This window comes from Meleagris gallopavo, chromosome 10 (genome assembly GCF_000146605.3).
Source record: "Meleagris gallopavo isolate NT-WF06-2002-E0010 breed Aviagen turkey brand Nicholas breeding stock chromosome 10, Turkey_5.1, whole genome shotgun sequence".
Classification (NCBI taxonomy): Eukaryota; Metazoa; Chordata; class Aves; order Galliformes; family Phasianidae; genus Meleagris; species Meleagris gallopavo.
Window position 1 is genome coordinate 14,281,258 of NC_015020.2, and position 9,608 is coordinate 14,290,865.

Below are 9,608 nucleotides of genomic sequence, written 5' to 3' on the forward strand. Positions count from 1 at the left end.
GACTGTCTCCATCATCTTGCGTTGCTGTGTCTATTCAGTAAACGCCTATCAGTGCAATAAAGGCAGTCAATCCCACCTTGCGACAGGAGTGCAGCGGTTGGCCACAAGGTCCCTCCTGGCCCTAAGCTTTAGTCTGTGGCTTGAAGCAAGCAAGGCACGCAGATACGTTTCCCACTCACCCAGCTATTAACACGGAGCGCTGCTTTTATTTTGGAAAAAAAGATGAGAAACCAGCAATATATGCTTCGCCCATTCCTTTTAACAACCTCCCCATCAAGCCAGATTTCTTAAGAAGTGTTTTGGTGATTAAGAGCTGCTAATTGCAAGTGTTCCGAGAAAATAACCCCCTAAATCAATTAAAGATCTTATGCTAATAGTCGTGAGAGAAGAGAGCCAGCTGTATAATCTTTTTCTTACATGTTCATTACTCCACGGATTCTGTAAAACCTCCGCTGCCCGAAGTGGCAATGATCCCCATTTGAAGACAGAATAACACTCCCCAAAGAATCCAGATGTCACACAAAACAAAAGGGGAAGGAAAAGCTAGGTTACAGCTGCAGTATCTTATGTCCAAAACATCAAATGTGCAATGACTCAACGGCTCCTCTTGAACAAAGACCCCTCCAAAGTCTGACTGCATCTCCATGCATGGATTCCTTCCTTTATGGTCAGTACAATCCCCCACATTCCTCCTCCTTTTTCATCTCCTCCTAGCCACACACAGTTCAGCACAAATTTCTCATTTCCCATCCCTCTCTTCTTCCATCGTTCACCCCAACAGCACAGCATCTAACAGCACCGAGCAGGAATACAACATATGGAGCAGACGTCAAATTATACCACCACACATCCTAATTACTACGACACACTCGTTATCTTCAGTCCCTCCTAGTTGCTCCCACGTTCTTGCAATGCAGCAGGAGTGCTGCTGAGCAGCTGCCTCCATGCATGCAGGAAGAGGTCTTAACCTCAGCACCGAGATGGGCACAAGGACCCACAGAGATTTGCAGCACAGCCCTCTGTGCCTGCCCTGGGGGTAGGGAGAGGTACGTGGAGCTGTAGGAAAGGAAGGAGAAACAGCAGACTGGGACTTGGTCTGCAAAAGAGATGTGGAATGCTCGTTTTCTTACAGGATGCAAACTTGCTCGAAGGAAATAGCTTCTAGTGGATAAGCTAAAACAACCACGTTTTCTGCCACGGCCCTCATTTCAGATTTCAGATGAAAACAGCAAACTTGCTGAGCAGAGGCTGAAAATAGGAACTCTGCTTTCTGATTTAAAACACCACCAGTTACTTCGCTCAAGGGAAAAGCATATGGCCAGCTACAGGGACAGAGCACAGGTTGACCAGCAACCTGTTAGCCCCAAGAACACCAAGACAGACAACCCATGTTAACACAGTATACAGGGCTGGAGAAATCCATCTGCTATAAACCCAGCATCCCTACCAGAGACCACCAGAGCAAGCTCAGCCACCCAAACCCCATATTCATTTAGTTTTTGCCTTCATCTCTCAGCATGGAGCACATCAGCTTGTTCTGGACCCAGAAGCACCCCACACCAGGCAATAATATTCACAGCAGGGAAGCAGCTGCTTGGCCACGCGACCCTAACACACTTCGTAATGCAGGACTGGGCTGTTCTGGGGAGGGCATTTTTTGGTGAAACCTCACAGGCAGCCAGCACGCAGAGAAATACAGAGCACAAAGAAAGCTGTGCAGACGCCTCAGACACATTGGGGATTACTCAGCTCCCGGGCTTTGCCTCTGCAAAAGGGCAGATAAGGGAAAATAATGAAAAAGCAGAGCAGAAAAGGTTTTGCCTTAATCACTGGTTAGTGCCCAGGAGAGCGACGGTCCCATCAAACACAACCAGTTGCTGCTGAAGCAAAAGGGAAAGAAGTGATACTGAATACATCAGGATAAAGCTCTTTGGGGAAGGAAGAAAACCCATCCCCTGCAGGATCTCAGCAGCACACACCTTCCTGAAACACAGCACCTTGGGAGGCAAGGAGCCAACACAAATGCAACAATTTGAAGGGTTTTTTTTTTGCATTAATGAATGGGAATCACAATAGTATCTGGAAAAAGACTACACACAGCTAGTTCTCGGATAGGCAAACCTTCCTGATGCCAACCAACAAGGCTGAGAAAGCCCCAGCACAGCAGCATCCCTTTGGAGATGCAGCACTTCCAATGGTACGGAATAATGCAGCCTCCTCCCTCCCTTCTCCTCAAACATGATTTTCCCTTTTGTCTTCACAAGTGTTCTGGGGACACGTCGGTTTCAGAAGCCAAAAATAAAAAGCACAAGAAAACCTCCAGCTCATGTTCACCACCCACCACCATTAATTATCAGGATTTGAGAAGCAATTTACAAGCTCCAATCTGCAAAATGCTGGTGAGAAAAACCTCTCAGGCAGATCAAAAGTGTCTACACTACTTCCAAATAAAATGTGCAGCTTTGCTATTAACATCTTTGGTGCAGGTCAAGAGAAGATGGCTGTACTCAGCCTCAGATGCCATACTTGGTACCGCAAGGCTCTTCTGAGTGTATTCAGAAAGGGAGCTCAATTATTAGAGTAGATATTGCCATTGGAAACCTTAAACAATTCCTTTTTTTTTTTCTTTTTTAATTTTTACATTTTTTCTTTTGAATTACTTGCTGTGCTTTTTCTTTTTCCAGTTCTTTCAACACTTGATGAATCCACTCTTCATCCACTCAGCCCTTATTTCCTGCAGTCACATAAAGGCTGCATCCTCAAGAAAACACACGTTGCCTCCATAGCTGGAAACCAAGCAGCAGATATCAGGCAGAGAATTTCCAGTGTTCTACAATAAATGGATGTTAATTATTCTATTCTATCCTATCCTACAGCTGTATCTGCTTTCATCTTTAGTGCGCTGAGATAACCTTTCACCTTCTGCAGGTTGCAGATGCATCTCTAAGTTTCCTTCTGCTTTAACTACGCTGGGCTGAAATTTCACAAATCTAGCTGTGAAAAAACCCAAAGCTACATGGAACAACCACGCTGACTTCACCTACAGTGCAGCCTTGTCCAGGCAGAATGCAGGGACCTGACTTACTGCTAATTACTGATTTCCTCTAAGCAATAGGTCTGTTTGGCTTTCATGTCGTTTTGTTCTAATAAAAGAAAACAGGGCTGTCTTCTGAATTTGCATTCCATGAGGGTCCTTGGGGTGAGCAGTGGGCAGTCCCTGCTATGACATCCCTCTTCTTCAGCAACCATCTCCCACCTGTGCCACAAAAGATGCCTTTATTATTTTGCATTTTTGAGCCAAAAAGTGAGAACTTCTGCCTTTGAAGTGCACCGGTGGCCTAAGGGAGGAGAAAAAAAAAAGAAAGAAAAAAAAAGAAAAAAAAAAAAACATAGAAGCTCTCTTCCTCTTTCTTCACATTATTCAAAGCAGCACTGCTGGTGGGTAACAAAGTAGTGGTTAGAATGAAGCTAAAGAGCAGGGAAAGCTTAGGGCAGGACGAGGGCTGGGGACGCTCAGAGCCATGTCCTGCAGTGGCAGGAGCGGGAAGGTCAGCAAGCAGTGAGGTGCTGTTCCATGGAGCACACAGGCAGAATGTGCTCCTCTCCCCCTGCTGGTATTAACAGCCATGAAATTAAACATTTTCCCCCTCTTATGAAGTGTTTGTCCCACGATGCAGAATTCCCACGTTTATTCCTGCAGTTCAGTAGCCCACTGGAAGCTGCAGTTCTGGCAGCAGTGTGGATGCAGCACTCGTCGTGCTGAAAGGGGGAAAGGGTGAGAGCGTGCTGCAAAATCAGTAACACATGAGGAGATGCAGAGAGAGAGCACACGTTTTTGTAGTGTTCTACTTGAGCTGCACTAAAAATACCATCCACAAGCTACCCAGACCCAGTTACCCAGCCGGACGGAGGTGGAACTGCCATCTGAAACTACACTTTGCACGTATCCTCTCTCGTGAGGCCGTGCTCAGCAGAAAGAACAGCTTCACCATCCACATTTCAGAGGGCACACACATGCTGTGGTTTGACAGCTAGAGAGACTGGGGAGAGAAACCAAAGCAGCTCCAGCTCATCTACCTGATTTCTCCTAGCAGGAAGGGCCCGGTTTGAATTAATGCTAATAGTTAGCATCAGCAGGTTATTGCAGGACAGCCTTTGTCCCACTGAGGCTTATCTCACCACTTTTATCTGCAAAGTTAGCCTTTTTTTTTTGTTTGTTTGTTTGCCGTCAGCACTTCTCCTCATCCAATGCACGATCCCAAACCAACAAGTGATTTCCAAATAGAACAGCTCCTGAAGCAACGTGATACTTCTTCCCTGCTCAGTTTCCTAAGGACAAACAGTACTACGAGTCCCAGGGATGAGATTTCATGCACAGCAAAATACAAATGAGGGAATCGCATCGCAATCCTCTCCTAATTAATTCACATGGGGTGGAGTTAAAGTCATGGCAGCATGAGAAGCCCAGCCATCAGCAGCAAGGGATGCACATCACAGCACTTCCACATTGTGTTCATTACATTTCGTTTCTTTTAAAAACCTCAAACGCCTTAAGAACAGCAACAGGAAGATTACCACTGCTATTACAGAATGCAGTTCAAAACATGTTTTTTTTTTCCCCTCTATCTAAGAGATATACACCAAATACACCAAATACCAAAGATAGACAAGGCTTTACAAAACTATAGGCTGGCAGTACTGCAGGTTTTTCTTTTCCTCCAACACACAGGATGAATACCCAGGAGAAGAGGGTGCTTCTGGGGAGACAGCAGGACTTCCATACAATGTATTTCACCTGCACGGCTGCTTTCTCCTTCGCATCAGCACACTGCTGCAGCTTCTCTTTACCACTGTAGGTGGTGTCACTTTCTCAGAGTTTCCAAAGAATCGGAACATTTATCCTGCATTTTCCTTTGCAAAAAATGAGCCTTTTCAATTAAAAGTGAGATTACATGAAAACAAGTCACAAATATCCTTCGGTATTTCCCACTTCTCTGTGAGCAATTGCTACAGGTGTCACAAGAGCGTTAGAGAATGGCAATGGATATATTTCCACAAAATAATAAATGTTCATATAGAGTGGCTTGCTATCAAACTCATTTCAGAGCCTATTTCAGCGATGGCTGTTACTGCAGGATCTCAGCCCATCACACTGCCCTTTTCTTTCAGGTTACAGTCAGAGCTAGATGATTGAACACCCAACAGAAAACAGCTTGAGGGCCCCGACCCAAAGCAACAAGACCCCTTCCATTGACTTCTGATGGCCTGAGGTCACTTCCCAGGACACACGTTTCATAGAAGGAAGATTGCTTTGTGATTTATTTCCAAAGAGGTTTCAGAAAGGCATCGCTGGTGATCATATTCAAGCTAAGCCTGCTGGAGTGATGGGAGACAGAGGCAGGACTACACAAAGCCCAGGTTCAGTTCTTCTCAATATATGAGCTTCCTGATATCTAAGCACCTCCACCAGTTGCTCTAATGGATAAGGCAGCCAAGCACTGCTGAAATATGAAGAACTCAGCTCTCCAATTTAATGCTATTTCTCCCTTCCCAGCTTAAAACCAAGACATGGCTTACTGAGCAAGATAAAGCACAAAGCCCTGAAGTACGGGAGCAGTGACTGGCGCTGCATGGCCAGCACTGGATGGCAAACATCTGTTGATGTTGCAGCACACTCAGGCATGGCATCAGAGGAACCTTGTAATTAACCAATAAAGGCAATTTTGATACATACATATGTTTGTTTTAGACAAAATGAAAAAAAAAAAAAGTTCCCATGAACTGGTGTGTAAATTTTAACACCCGTGTTCCAGCCCATGACAGAAGTGAGCAGCAGACCAGCCAAAACAACGGAATCTCTTCAGTTTGCATGAACACTGCGATAACGCAGACGATCACAACAGCACACTTGCAGCTGGAGCAGCACTGCAGGAACAGAGTTCTGCAGGTCCTCCCTCCTAGCGATGGTGCTCCTGGATTACAAGCAGCATACCCAGCAGAGGGATCTGAAACGTAGGAATTACCTTCTGTTGTCTTTAAATGGTTTGCACCTTATTCACACCGCCAGCACTGCCCTGTGCTTGGCTCTGATCTTTCCCTAAAAGGGAGCGTGTTTCTGCATACAGGCAGCTGCCTCCTACACAGCATCTCGATGATCACAGGGCTGGAGCAGCTCTCCTGTGAGGAAAGGTTGAGGGAACTGGGCTTGCTTAGCGTGGAGAAGAAAAGGCTCTGAGGAGACCTCATTTTGTCTTTCCAGTACTTGAAGGGAGCGTATAAACATTAGAGGAATGGCTGTTTACAAGGGTGGACAGTGATAGGACAAGGGGGAATGGTTTTAAACTGAGACAGGGGAGGTTTAGGTTAGATATTAGGAAGTTTTTCACCCAGAGGGTGGTGAGGCACTGGAACAGGTTGCCCAAGGAGGCTGTGGATGCCCCATCCCTGCAGGCATTCAAGGCCAGGCTGGATGTGGCTCTGGGCAGCCTGGGCTGCTGGTTGGCGACCTGCACACAGCAGGGGTTTGGAACTGGATGAGCATTGTGCTCCTTTTCATCCCAGGCCATTCTGTGATTCTATGATCTCAGACACCTCTCAGCACTCCTATGCTTCAACCCCAGTGATGGCAATGCCACATTTTGGCTGAATTCAGAGCACTCCTCAGTTGACTCGATCTGAAGTTATTAAAAGCCAAGTGCTCCAGTTGCTGCTCTGAAATGCATGCAGGCAGGATTTACCACCAGTTTATCCAGAGCTGCTTTGAAAGCTCTTCTGCAAAGTGCTGCAACCTCACAGGCCAGCGGATCTTCAGGGAAGTCACATTTGCAATGCATTGGGGCACCAGAGACTGCACAGCATGCACGCAGCACTAACTCCATGATTATTATTATTTTTTTGAATGAATTAATCAGAATTACTCAATACTGAAAATACTCCCGACTCCCTCCCCATGGCAGACGGAGCACAATGCAGCTAAGGAGCAGAGGCAGCAGCCTGGCTGAAGGACCATGAAGTTTCCAAAGTCAGGCAGCTGAATTGCTGGCGTGATTCCCGAGCTGTGAAAGGTGTATAACAGAGCATGAACAAATTAGAGGAAATAATCCTGAAAGCAAGCAGCAAATGAAGTGCTCTCCCACGCCCCCACACACTCACCCGGACACACAGTTGAGCTCTAGCAGTCATTTTTCTGCCAAACGTGTATGGGAATAGGAGGGAAAAAACAGCTGAAAACATTCGAGCAGGAGCCGAAGCAAGGAGAAAAAGTCATACGGAGCAAGGAAAGAAATTCTGCATTCTGCAGGAACAGAGGAGAAACGTGTAATAAATAACCGAACAGGTTCCCAATACCGTGTGTACAGTCAATATGGATGGAAGTGCAGTAGGAAGTTGGGTTTTTCTGTAAGAACTGTGCTGCCAGCACAACACACACGGCCACAGGACTGTGCCATCAGGGGTGAGCGATGCCCCAGTAGTGCCAGGCAGGCACCTGGGAGCACTGCTGACGCTCTTACCCTCCAGGTGGGAGGGTAAAGGCTGCAGACACACGGACCTCACCCCCTGCCTCACACCACACTGCAGGGACAGCCTCGCTTCAGGAACAGCTGCCAGGCTCTCTGTCACCCGCTATCAGGCCCTGCTCCCCACAGGGCATTTTTCTCTTTTGTTGTTATTTCCCTCCTTACCCCAGCCAGGATTCCCTGCAGGAACTCACTACACCTTCCCCATCCCACCTGCCAGGTTCTCCTGGCACAGGAGGAGCAGCCGTGGGCTCCACGGCCCTGCGAGCAGCTGTGCCAACCCTGCAACACAGCCAGCCAACAGCTGTATGGCACCCAGCTCCTTGGGCCCCTGACTCCCCCACTCAGCTCTCTGCTCATGAAAATAGCAGCTGCTTTGCTGGGAATAAATCCTGCAATATCTTTACAGCCTGTCCCTCTCCCTTTTGGCTTCAAGGGTGAGAAGGATTTATTTTTAAAATTAGAAAAAGAAACAACTTTTTTGAGTTCTTAGGATAGGCTGGCTATCTTAGGTACGCTTTCATTATGCTAGGGAAGCAATATTGAGTCTAAATTCAAAATGCAGTGGATTTTTATTTTCTTTTTTTAAAGAAGAGAGGGAGTGAGATGGGGAGAAACTGAACCACTGCTAATTGTAGCACTTCTCCAAAAGCCAACACTCAGCCTGCAGGGCTGCAGCCCACCGTGCTCCTTCCTGGCCATAGCTGAGCAAGGAGCTCGGAACAGGAAGCCAACTGGCTGCTATCAGAAGGACAGCCATATAACCCAGCCCTGTCTCCTACAACAGCCTTTAATTTCTGGCAGCTCCTGCCCTCAAAGCAAGGTAATCATAAATGCTGGCATCATTTGCGTTACCTGTAAATTATACAGCGCCAGACAGCTGATAATCACAGTCTCATGAAAACCCATTTCAGGAGAGATAAGCACCAAAACACCATAAAGCTTTCAGTCAGCGTTACTGCAGCTTTCCATCACCACTGATGTGCATATTCTGTGCAACTCAACTCACTGTGGGTGAGTGCCTCCAGTTGTTACTTTAAACAGATGATGGAACAGAGCCTACATCTCAGTGCAAGTGTCAGTAGCACAGAGGGAGCAGAAAAGCATCAATCCCAGAGGCGAGTCACAGGATTCTCCTCTCTTCACCTTGTTCATCTTCAGTCCCGTTTTTTATAATAAGGAAATTACACGGAGAATAGCCACTGTTTTGTCACATGCAGTGAATCACGCAGTGCATGTCAGGGCTCATAAATAAACTCTACTTCATCGAGATGAAATTCAGACCTTTGAAACTCAAAAGACTAAATCCAGAATGTCAACATTAAGAAAGAGCAAGGACAGATATGTTACTTGATCCGTTGAGGCCTAATGGAGAATGACCTCGAGAGAAGTACCTGTCCTGTACAAAGGCTTTCCCCTCATCCCAGCTGAAGGACTTTAATTTGAAACTAGATGATCATTGTGGTCCTTTTCAACCCAGGCCATTCTATGATTCTATGGAACTACGTATTATTTCAGTATAGAACAGGATAGCGTGAGCTCTGCACAAGCTTCTTGGCAATACTGACCTCTGTCATCACAGACATCTCTCATGGAGGAGGATCAGTGAGCATCATGGCAATGGCAGCAGGCTTTTCTGGAAACAAAGTACCTGAATGGCCCAGGGAGGCTCCCACCATAGGTCTGTGCAGATTTCTGAGCTCTAAGGATGCCACCGGAGCTAGAGGTGGAACACTCTGCTTGAAACCCGCTGTACCTACTCAGCAGGGAACCAGGGGATGGGAGAAGCAAATCCAGCAAGGAGTTAGAGGCTATCAGCTTCATGGCACCAATGCCACCACGGTCCCCACAGCATTAAGCAGGCATTGTGAGAGCGTGGAAGTGACAGGCTGCTTCCCAGGACAGGAGAGACCTGAAACCAGGGGGGACGAAGAGAAATGCTGTGGCACTAAGGAGGGAAGCGCAGAAGTTGCCTAGCAACTCTGTTATTCTGACTACTACTCAGTTGGGTGAAAGAAACTGGAAGTATAGGAGCAATGAAATTCAACATATATATATATATATATATATATATATATATATATACACTAC